This window comes from Trachurus japonicus, chromosome 18 (assembly GCF_045865225.1).
Source record: "Trachurus japonicus isolate A0001 chromosome 18, Traja_1.0".
Taxonomy (NCBI): Eukaryota; Metazoa; Chordata; class Actinopteri; order Carangiformes; family Carangidae; genus Trachurus; species Trachurus japonicus.
Genome location: NC_140924.1, coordinates 23,548,156 through 23,558,626, shown reverse-complemented (window position 1 = coordinate 23,558,626; position 10,471 = coordinate 23,548,156). Strand labels below are relative to the sequence as shown.

The following is a 10,471-nucleotide window of genomic DNA, read 5'->3' as shown; positions in this document are numbered from 1 at the left end:
GCAGTAATGGCTTTGAAGACAGCAGGAGGTGATTCAGTGGTTAGTGTCTTCCTGTTGTTCTCTGTCATCACACTGACAGTCCACAGCAAAGCATGCAGCCACATTAAGTAGACATAAGAAGAAAACACAACCTGATGCAGGTGGAGAAACTTATTTCTACAAAGTGATCTCTTTTGTGCACATGACAATAAACTAGCTTCATTAATTCCCTGTTTCAAACAAGGAGCTTTCCTTATTTTTCAGGTAAATCTGTATTATAAATCATCTGATTCATTCTCATCAGTTTGGTTTCCAGCCACAGCAGGAAGCTGTTGTCACATTACACTGAGCAAACGTCAGTCTAACATCAAAATTTCTAATTTAACCAGGTAGTCAGCCCAATCAAGTGCAACAGATAAATAAAATAAAGAAAACTTTTTTGTCATAATTCACTCAAATATGATCAAGCTTTACCTGAAATTAAGATTCATTTTCTCCTCAGCATCTATTTCCTTAGTAGGCCTACTGCGTCAATAGAAGGAAGGTTTTATGAGCTGTGGTTTTAACACTTCTCTCTAACCGTGGAAAAAGGGTGATGGCCAGTGTGTTTCTTTAGCGTGTGTGTGAGAACCTCATGGTAGGGTGTGTGAAGTCGGACATGAAGCAGTGTGAAGATGAAGCTCCTACTGAGCGGTCTGCTGCTGGCCTCTCTCTGTCTCTCTTCATGGAGTAAGTAGAACCTCTAACAACACAGAAGTTTTTTATCAGTGTGTTTGTGCGCGGCACATTTCAAAGCATTAGTTTCACTGAAAAACATGATCCAGTTCACAGTCTTATTATGAGCCTTGAAACGATCAATGACTTTGTCTCTTTACAGGTGTTTCATCTACAGACATGTTGGCTGTGACCCAGAGTCCTGATGTTTCTGTCATGGAGGGAGACAATGTCACCATCAGCTGCTGCTTCACAGGGAAATATTTAAGAATAAGACTCAGCTGGTGGAATAATCAAACGAGAGTGAAGGACAAGGTCATAAATCAGATTCAAGAATCTAATTTCTTTTCAAATTTGACCTTTTTCAATATCACACCAAAAGACTCTGGAAAGTACATCTGTACAGTGATTACAGAGATACCAGTTTATTCTGTAGTCTCAGGAAATGGCACAGTGATCAGAGTTGGGCCCAAAGAGGACGGAGGAGACGACACAGATCATGGTAGGTGACCAGACAAGGGTTTAACATCCTAAGTGAATAAGGACATGGATTCAAAACTGCAACATGGTCTGTTTAGGAAATACATATATCTCTTTTATAAAGCTTAGATCTAAGGCAGCTCTGACAGCTCAATACTCTGCAACTTAAAAAAAACACAGTCATGCAAAGACACAAACACACCAAAAATTCAGAAATACTTCTGTTCTGTTTTGAGTTTTTTTTAGTGTGCTGTCAAACTGATAAAATAGTTTTTTAAGTTTGTGGCTTTTGTGTATTTTGTGTGTTTTTTTTTGCATGTGCAAATGTGTTGACCCCTCAGGGTCACCAATACGGATCTGTCGGATTTGCTTGTTTAACAGAGAATATACACTACTAGTCAAACATTTGGACACACGTGCTCATTCAATTTTGTTTTTTCTTTTCATTACTTTCTACATTGTAGATTCATACTGAAGACATCTAAACTACAAAGGAACACATAAGGATAGGCCTAAATAGTAAACAAAAAAGTGTTAAACAAAGCAGAAAATGTTTTGCCACCTTTTGCTTTGATGACAGCTTTTTACACACTTTTGATTCTGTCATCAGCTTCATGAGGCTGGAACAGTTTTCCAACAGTCTTGAAATAATTCCCAGGGGCCTCATTTATCAAAGAGGGTGTAAAACTGCTACTAAATATTTGCGTACGGCGAAAAGATGAAAATGGCGTACACCCGAAATATTTACACCTTTTTCAGATCAATCAAACTGTGCGTACGCACAACTCTCCGCAATACATGACACAGGACTCAAGAATGGTGCACACGTGAACACACCTCTTACTCCGCCCCCGGAACGCCTATATACAACTTTATATGGTCAGCACGTGCATATTTAATTAGCCATGTGCTCTCTGTGGCGCAGCAACTTTTGTGACAACAAAGTGACAACGGAGACAACGGGCGGAGGACGGGGAAAGAAGCGGAACTTCTCCGCTTCTCCGAAAGCAGATACACGGGCAATAAATCAGTCAGAAAAATGATCTTGCATTTTAATAAGCTACAATAAAAACAAAAACCTCCCAAATCTCAACAAAAGGGAGCAGAAAGAAGAAGAATCTTATGTAATCTGCCCGTTTATCCCAGAAAAACTTTTTTTTTTTTTTTTCTTTTTACCTAGGCTAGATGTTAAAACAATGTAGGAAGCAGGACGATAGTTACCATTACTTTGCACGCCTTTCCACTACACAGTTACAGCTCTACTGGACTCGGTTTAGGTCATTTTCCATTAGGCTACAGCTGAGTCCTTCACAGTTCCTCCTCAGGGCCGCGTTGTCTCACTCTTTATTCTCTCCTCTCGTCAGCTCCAAACACACGTGCACCTCGTTAACTCAGGTGACAGATTAATAACAGTCTCAGTAGCTGCAGATCAGTGTGCGCTGCTGCCGATGTGTTTTTAAACTTGGATGGTTTGATCCTTGTCGGACGTCACATAGCCTAATCAAAAAAGCAAAATCCTCAATCTGCTCTGTTTATCAATTAACATATAGCCTAGTGTTATTATAGAGCGGGTTGGATTGCCAGCATCAACGGCCCACCACTACCACAATTACTTCAAAAAAATCCTCTGTGCTCTTCTAAATGTACTCCGCTCCTCTCTCCCTCTCACACTGCAGTTCTCTGACTCAGCAACGGTGTCGCCAATTCCTCCTGTTCCTCAAAAAAGGCGTACGCCAGGGTCAAAATGGGTGTAAATGTCCGCACTTTTCCCCGTCAGGTTTTGGCTTGATAGATCCCAAATTTGGCGGAGAAAAGTGCGTACGCACAAAACGAGGGGGAAATGGCGTAAAAAAAGGTGTATCCACAATGATAAATGAGGCCCCAGGGGCCTCATTTATCAAAGAGCGTGTAAAAGTCCTCTTAAATTTTCAGTACGACGGAAAGGCAAAATGTGCGTACGACCAAAAAATATACACTCTTTTCAGATCTATCAAACTCCGCGTACACACGGCTGCACGGTATTTCCCTTGATAGATCACACCGGACCTGAGAAAAGCGTGGATGAGAACACGCCTCATACCCAGCCCCCTAAACGGCCCCACGCAACCATATGTGGTCAATGCAAATCAGTTACGTGCATATTAAGTAGCCATGTGCACTCTGGAAACCTGTGGAATGACGTCAGTGGAAGACGGTGAAGACAACAGACGACGGAGAGCGGAGAAAGAAGCGGAATTTCTCTGAAAGCGAGATACACGGTAACACGGCAATATCAGTCAGAAACATCATCTTGCATTGAAAGGCTACAATAAAAACAAAAAACCTCCCAAATCTAAATGAAACAGAACAGAAAGAAGAAGAATCATATTTATTCTGCCCCTTATTTTAGATTATGTCATAATAATTTAAAGCAGGGTTTCCACTGCCAGTTACTTTGCACCCCTTTCCACTAACCCCCAACTTCCGTTCACTGGAAGACTTTGATTTTCATTTGTGCATAGCTATATATTAAAAAAAAACAAAAAAAAAACATTGAAGTCCACCAGTCTGTGACTTTTCCTAAAATGATGTTGGGCAGCACCCATTTTTGTTAAATACAATAAATATTATTCACACAAAAAATATCGATCATGTTTTCTCATTTGCTTTGCCGACATTATTGTGCTTGCTGCTTGCTTGTGTGTGTCCAGTCGCAGAAATTATTTTCCAGACTGGACAGACGGGTTGTGGAAGAGGTGTAGCCTACATGCAGGGGAAAAATATCAATATGATATCAAAAGAAAACGAAATTCGTTTTATAAAGCCAGTATTTAGGAGCAAACTAGTGTAAATGCACAGGGGAAAAATCTGAGTCGCTGTGCTTTTCATGTAAAGTGCCGACGTCAACACGTGTGCGGTGGTGGTGGTGGTGGTGGGGGGGGGGGGGGGGGGGGGGGTCATCATCACCACCACTTGCTACTTCAAACAGTGTCCGCGCTCCTCTCTCCCTCGCATACTGCAGTTCTCTGACTCAGCAGCGGCGTCGCCAATTCCTCCTGTTCTTCAAAAAGCGTGTAAATGCCGGTACGCCAGGGTCGGACTGGTCGTAAATTTTTGCACTTACTCCCGACAAGTTTTGGTTTGATAGATCCCAAATTAGGCGGAGAAAAGTGCGTACGCACAAAATGGGGGAAAGAGCGTGTAAAAAAGCGTGTATCCACAATGATAAATGAGGCCCCAGAAGAGCTGAGCACTTGTTGGCTGTTTCACCTTCACTCTGTGATCCAACTCATCCAACACCATGTTGGGTTTAGATCAGGTGACAGATAATCTAGAAAGTGTAGAAAGTAATAGAAAAAAGATAGAACGTTGAATCAGAAGGCGTGTTTTATAATTGATATTGTTATATTATTAGAATTTATAATAATAACTGTCTCTCTGTCTTTTTATAGGAGCTTCACCAGGTACATCAGATACAGGTGTGTACATTTTTATATTTGTTGTGGACAACGCCACAGAAACACAGAATATTAATTCTGTGCATGAAATGAAAAATAAAATATTCAATATAAAATATAAAAACTGTACTGCGATGACCATGTGGACATAGTGACACACAGACTGCTAAGCGGTAGCTCCCAGTCTGTATGGCAGTGTAACAGAGCAGATGTCCCTGTGGATCTTTTTCAGGTTCCGCCTGGATGGATGTGTTGATCTTTTCTCTGAGGTGCCTGCCACTCCTTGTTCTTCTAATAACCTTCTTTTACCTCTACAACAGATTAATTAAGACTCGACAACACAAAGCAGGTACAATATGATACTTACCTTAATAAAGATCAGTAGCTATATTAAAGGTTTTCAGCCAAGCAATGCTGTCTGGATGGCAGAGTAGACACCTTTATGTGATATCTTAATAATGAAAATATATCTACACAGCCTATGGCATTCCAATCAGATTTGTGTGTGTTTGTGTCAGTTATCAAATATTACCCACTCGTGTTTTTCTACTTGGCTTCAGTGGACTGCCATTTACTGTAAGAAACATTGTGACATCATAATCCTAACTATAATGAAAGTATGTGGACTCAATTGCAGCACGACCAAGAAGCAGGTTTACTGAAAGTCAGCAGGGTTATTGAAAGTCAGGCTGTGTGTTGACAGACAACAACAAATAAGTTATTTATTTCGATAAATGTACGGTAACCAAACTTAGCTCTCTACTTTCTTCTCATAACTTTCAAGGAGAAAAAAAGGAACAAAAAGCCTCACTACTCTATCCATCTGCAAAACCAAAATACATAGGCAGCAGCCCTCAGCCTGTTATACACTAACACAGAAAATACCTGTAGGAGGACTGGATCAGTTTTAAATCTATTCCCCTGGTCCAGTTCCACCGAGTACCTTGAACCACAGGTTCACCCTCATGAGGCACACACACACACACACACACACACACACACACACACACAGAAAGTCAGAGATGAAATGAGGGATAAGACAAACAGCCTTGGACCAGGTCGGTGCAGCTCATTGTTTACAGTGGCTCCAACAGTGATTGGTCCGTCAGGTCACTGGCGGGCCGCACCAATCAGGAACAGAGGACGAGCAGGCGAGGAGACCTAGGGCCAAACATTGATAGTTAACTCCAGATTCTATGAGCATAGGTGCAGCCCTCTAAGCTCTCACTAGTGGGTTTATCCCTCACACGACCACGCAGCACTGAAAGTATTTAGTCCACATCCACTAACACGTAGCCCCACATGCGGTCTCATCATCTTGAATGGGCTGGAGTTGAGCAGGTGCCGTCTTGGCAGATTTCCCATTTAGCTGGCAAGTAAAGCATGTGGCAATGATGTATTCCATCAACTTGTCCTTCTGAGGCCACCAGTCCAGTTCACGTAGCCTCTGTTTGGTGCGCACTACTCCTTGGTGTGTGTCAGCAGCTGGCAGCCTGGTTATGTGATCCAGGTCTTTACTCAACATCTGCAGGGTGTGAGATGTGAGATGAAGACATTACATAGACATTATGTCATATGGACCTTTAGTCTTTATCAGCACCATACTGTACCACTTTATAATGGAAGGAGCTCATCAGTCTGTACATTCATGTTTCAGATGCTCCTGAAAATATTTCCACTTCAGGCAAAAGAGAGGAAGAAGAGGAAAGAGAGGAAGATGGGGAAACACCTATATATGAACATCTTCATTTGTCTTGACAACTGTAACACTTTTCTGTCACTGTGTTTTTAAAGTAGCACTATCGCAAATACAGCAGTAATAGCAATAAAAAAAACTGAAATATGCAATCAGTAGGTCGAGGGGAGCCATAACTATCTGTACACAAAATATAGCCAACGGTGTAGTGCCTGTGGAACAAATGCAGAATTCCTTTTTGTTATGAGACAAGCTGTAAAGAGGACGAGGAGGTTTATATCTAATACGCTGCACCACCGGCCCCATCTCGTGGCCGAAAAAAGTATTGGAATTTGCGATGGTGGTACTTTAACTACCCTTTATAGATAAACACTATTATTACAGCATTATCATTGTGAGTGTCCCTGGTGTTTCTTTAACACTACATAGACATAGACATTTTTAATTGAACAGTGCAATCCCCGGCCAAAAAAAAAATCCATTTTTGCATGCATGTCACTCTGCAGCAAGCTGGCATACAACAGTTTGTTCATAGCCTATAACAGTTTCCTGTTTTATTGTGAAGTCTGTGTCCTACCTCTGTCTTCCTGTCAAGTTTCCCGCCTGTTTGATTACCTAATGTGTCTCACCTGTGTTGATTGCACCACCCGTGTCTTATTCCCTTGTGTATTTAAACAACAACTAATAAAGAAACTCACATTTAGTAACCCATATTTAAACCCTGTGTAAGAAAGACGAGAGGTGTACACTAATCACAACATAAACAAATACCATGCGTGACAGGGATGGAATCAAGAGCATCTCAGCGTAAAGGACGTATTGCAGAGCGTCTCTCTCTCTGTCCGTCTCTTTTTTATTTTTTTTTTCTGTGATGAGAGATGCTGAGTACACTCACTATCTGATGCCGAGGGTGTTTGTGGTTGGCTGAGAGAGATGATAGTTTGTTTTTTTTTAGTTTTTTGTTACTTTGCATCACAGTTTCAGCTGTGTTAATTCAGTCAGGCTGACTTTCCATTACGCGTGCCAACTGCCTTTGATCTGACGTCAGATGTAACAGGACAATCTATATAGATATAAATTCACGTGTTGATTCCATTAGTTGCATTAAATAGTATTTGTTGTAATTATATATTGCATTTTAATGTGCCTGGAACTGTGGAAACCTGTGACAATCTGCTGTGCCGCCACACCCATCTCGGCGCACCGCGGTCTACCAAACTGCCAAACTGACCGTGTGCAGGGCCGCGCTGGTCGAAACTTGCAATGCGCCGGCTGCGACACCCTGTGCCGCGCCACGAAACTAGGGCCCATTGTGCTTATTTCAGATCCTGCAGCTCCACGCAGTTCCTGGTTGCTGGCAAGAGTTCTGCGTATCCAGACAGGAAAGGGATTGTTTGTTCTGCACAGGCGCAAACCTAAACCAGCATACTGGACAGGCCAGTGAACTTTGTCTTTTGCAAGAAGCTTCAGCATATAGTTGATAAACTTATAGAAATGTGTTTGTTTATGATTTATTTCAAGTGATTAGTTTGGCTCCATTATGTAAATATGTATTGAATTGTTATGACCGCCTGCCATGAACAATTAGGGGCCGGTGTGTAGGAGCCATTTTGCCTGTTTTGTGTTTTGACCACCAGGTGGGGTATTGTGTTGGGGAAAGAGGATATACTGTAGGTAAGGGCATAATGAGCCTCAGGTGTGTGTGGGAGAGCAAAAAGCAGGCCTTTTTAATGTACCCCCACCAGAACCCCTGCCTAACACCGACACTGTCACACCATACATGCTTGTTGCAGATGATGCATTCCCCCTACGCAATGACCTGCAAGAAGCAATTTTCACACTGACAGCAGGACCATGACCAGAGAATCTATAACTACAGGTCGTTGAGAGCTAGGCGGGTTGTGGAAAACTCATTTGGCATTCTTGAGAACAGGCTCCGGGTCTTCAGAACAACCATTAGTCTAGATCCTGACAAGGTTGTCAAAATTACACTTGCCTCACGTGTGATCCACAATTTCTTGAGAGCACGCAGGTCCACAGGACCACTGAGGCACAACCAAAGAGTTCAAACACTTACTTTTATCACTTACCTGTGAAAAACTACCAGCGAACATATAGAAAGTGCTAGCAAGCTAGTAAGTGTAAGTCTGACCATGCTTATACACAAAATCTAGTGGTAGAACAGTGGAACTACAAATAGAACCCATTAACAGCTTCACATGTGTGATTTTGTGTTATTCTGTTTTTCTGTTTTTCCGTTCTGGTTTTAACCTTTTAAAATCCAGCCTATTTTTTAGGCCTTTTCTCGAAAATTGCATATCCATAATAAAATGAGTACTATATCTCTGCAACCACAAGGTCTATTTGAATACTTTTGGTGTCATAGTAAAGGGAAAAAAATGAGGAATTGCTGAAATGTGTAAATTTCAGTATATCTGTTACTGGTGAAGAGTAAATGAAGATGACACACAGAAAAAAATTAATAAAATTAATATTCGCCTAAAAAAAAAATCATATTTTTGATGAGTGCCCTTTAGAATAATGCTGATGAAGCTCAAACTCTCTATAAAATCATTGTACAACATGTGAACATTGTCTCTGCAGTGGTTGATTCTGATTAATTGAAGCAGGACAAAATGATTGAGATTTTACTACAAAATATCCAGGCGAACTTTCCAAAATGTCCATTTTTGGCACAGCTTGGAACCAATGAACTATTGTTTAATCTTTATTTTCACACAATTTGGATAAACTAACTGAAAATAAATCTACTGGAACCGATTGGAAATAACTAACATAAGTGGATTCAGTCTCTCTGCGTACTGCTGCACTCTCAGAGCAGCTTCTGGGTGGGTTTGGCTTTCAGCCTCTATCTCTGCAGCGCAGTGGTCGATTCGAGTGAGGGGCGGCTCATTTTAACCAATAGAGAGAGAGGAATGACGCTAGACCCAGGTCGATGTGATTGGCCGCACTGGCAGCCATGTGACAGCCATGAACCAGTCAGATCAGCAGATCCACGTGCAGGCCAACGTGGGGTTGTATGCGCGCGCACCAGGCTTCCGTGCAGGCTTCCGTGCAGGGTCCTAGCGCCGTCGGGTTTCGGCCCGGCTAGTTCAGATGTACACACTAGGCAGAGTTCAACTGGAAATATTGTGGATTTACCCATAACACAACCTTTTCACGGCAAAACAGCAAAGGTAAGAGCAAATGTACGACCATGTTTTGGCCACGCAGTGTCTGTTTTTGCTCGACTTTGCTGGTTGTTGTCTTCTCCCTCTGCCGTGCTGCTGCTAGCTGCTGCTGCTAGCTGCTGTTGCTGGGGGACGCCCCGATGTTCACGTTCAGATGAGAGGTCGCTGATGTGTTTTGCATTATGTACAGTAGTATACGAGCCAGAAATGTGGCGACTGGGTCCACACAGAGGTGCTTTATGAAGTTTGATGTCTAGTTGTTTGTTTGAGTAGTGTTTGGGCTGTGTTTGGGTCATATAAACATGGTTTTTACACGTTGTAGCCCAGCTTCTGCTGTTTAATTTGACGTATAATATGACCATATTCTTTCATAATCAGTGCAGTGGGGGCTTTGTTATTGTTATGCATGTCTTCAAGTCCCCCATATGGGGGACTCTGGATTAACAGAATAACAGAAAAACAACGTTTATTTTTTATTTTTTTGGTTTTGAAACAGAAAAACGAAAGAACGAAAGGTAAACGGATTTTGAAACAGTCCTCTTCATCATCATCGTGCTTCATCGTGCTCCATCAACAGTACCTGGACATGTCCAGACTTCAAACAGGATGTTGTCAGAGGGACGTGTCCACTGAGCTCAGAGTGTCACAGAGTGTCATCAGCAGGTTGAACAGAGACTGGAAGAGTCACAGAAAGACAGAAGTAAACATACGTACTGACACATTGACAATTTTTCGTTGTTATCTTTTGTTTCAATACAGTGTTTGAGATGAAGAAATTGCCCTTCCATACCTACTTCTAAGTCGAATATCCCTAACTTTTTGAGAGCAGTGTATGTGAATAGAATAAAATAGTTTGACTGAAAAGCAGGTGAAGACAAAGAAAAACACGACTTAAATACACAATACATTATATAGGTAAGTGTGTAATGCTGCTTATACTAAATATAGACCATGCTATGGATACAGCACAACAA

At 41.7% G+C, this 10,471-nt stretch overlaps 2 long non-coding RNA genes across 2 annotated transcripts; both read left to right on the top strand.

Annotated features, from left to right (window-relative positions):
• The first annotated feature begins 607 nt into the window (after window positions 1-607).
• On the top strand, window positions 608-992 carry LOC146969378 (uncharacterized). Its single transcript, XR_015034189.1, has 2 exons — window positions 608-708; window positions 857-992. It is a non-coding gene; the product is annotated as an uncharacterized LOC146969378 (long non-coding RNA).
• Window positions 993-1,026: 34 nt separating this feature from the next.
• Window positions 1,027-4,960, top strand: LOC146969377 (uncharacterized). The gene is made up of 3 exons (XR_015034188.1): window positions 1,027-1,195; window positions 4,605-4,631; window positions 4,843-4,960. It is a non-coding gene; the product is annotated as an uncharacterized LOC146969377 (long non-coding RNA).
• Window positions 4,961-10,471: the final 5,511 nt, after the last annotated feature.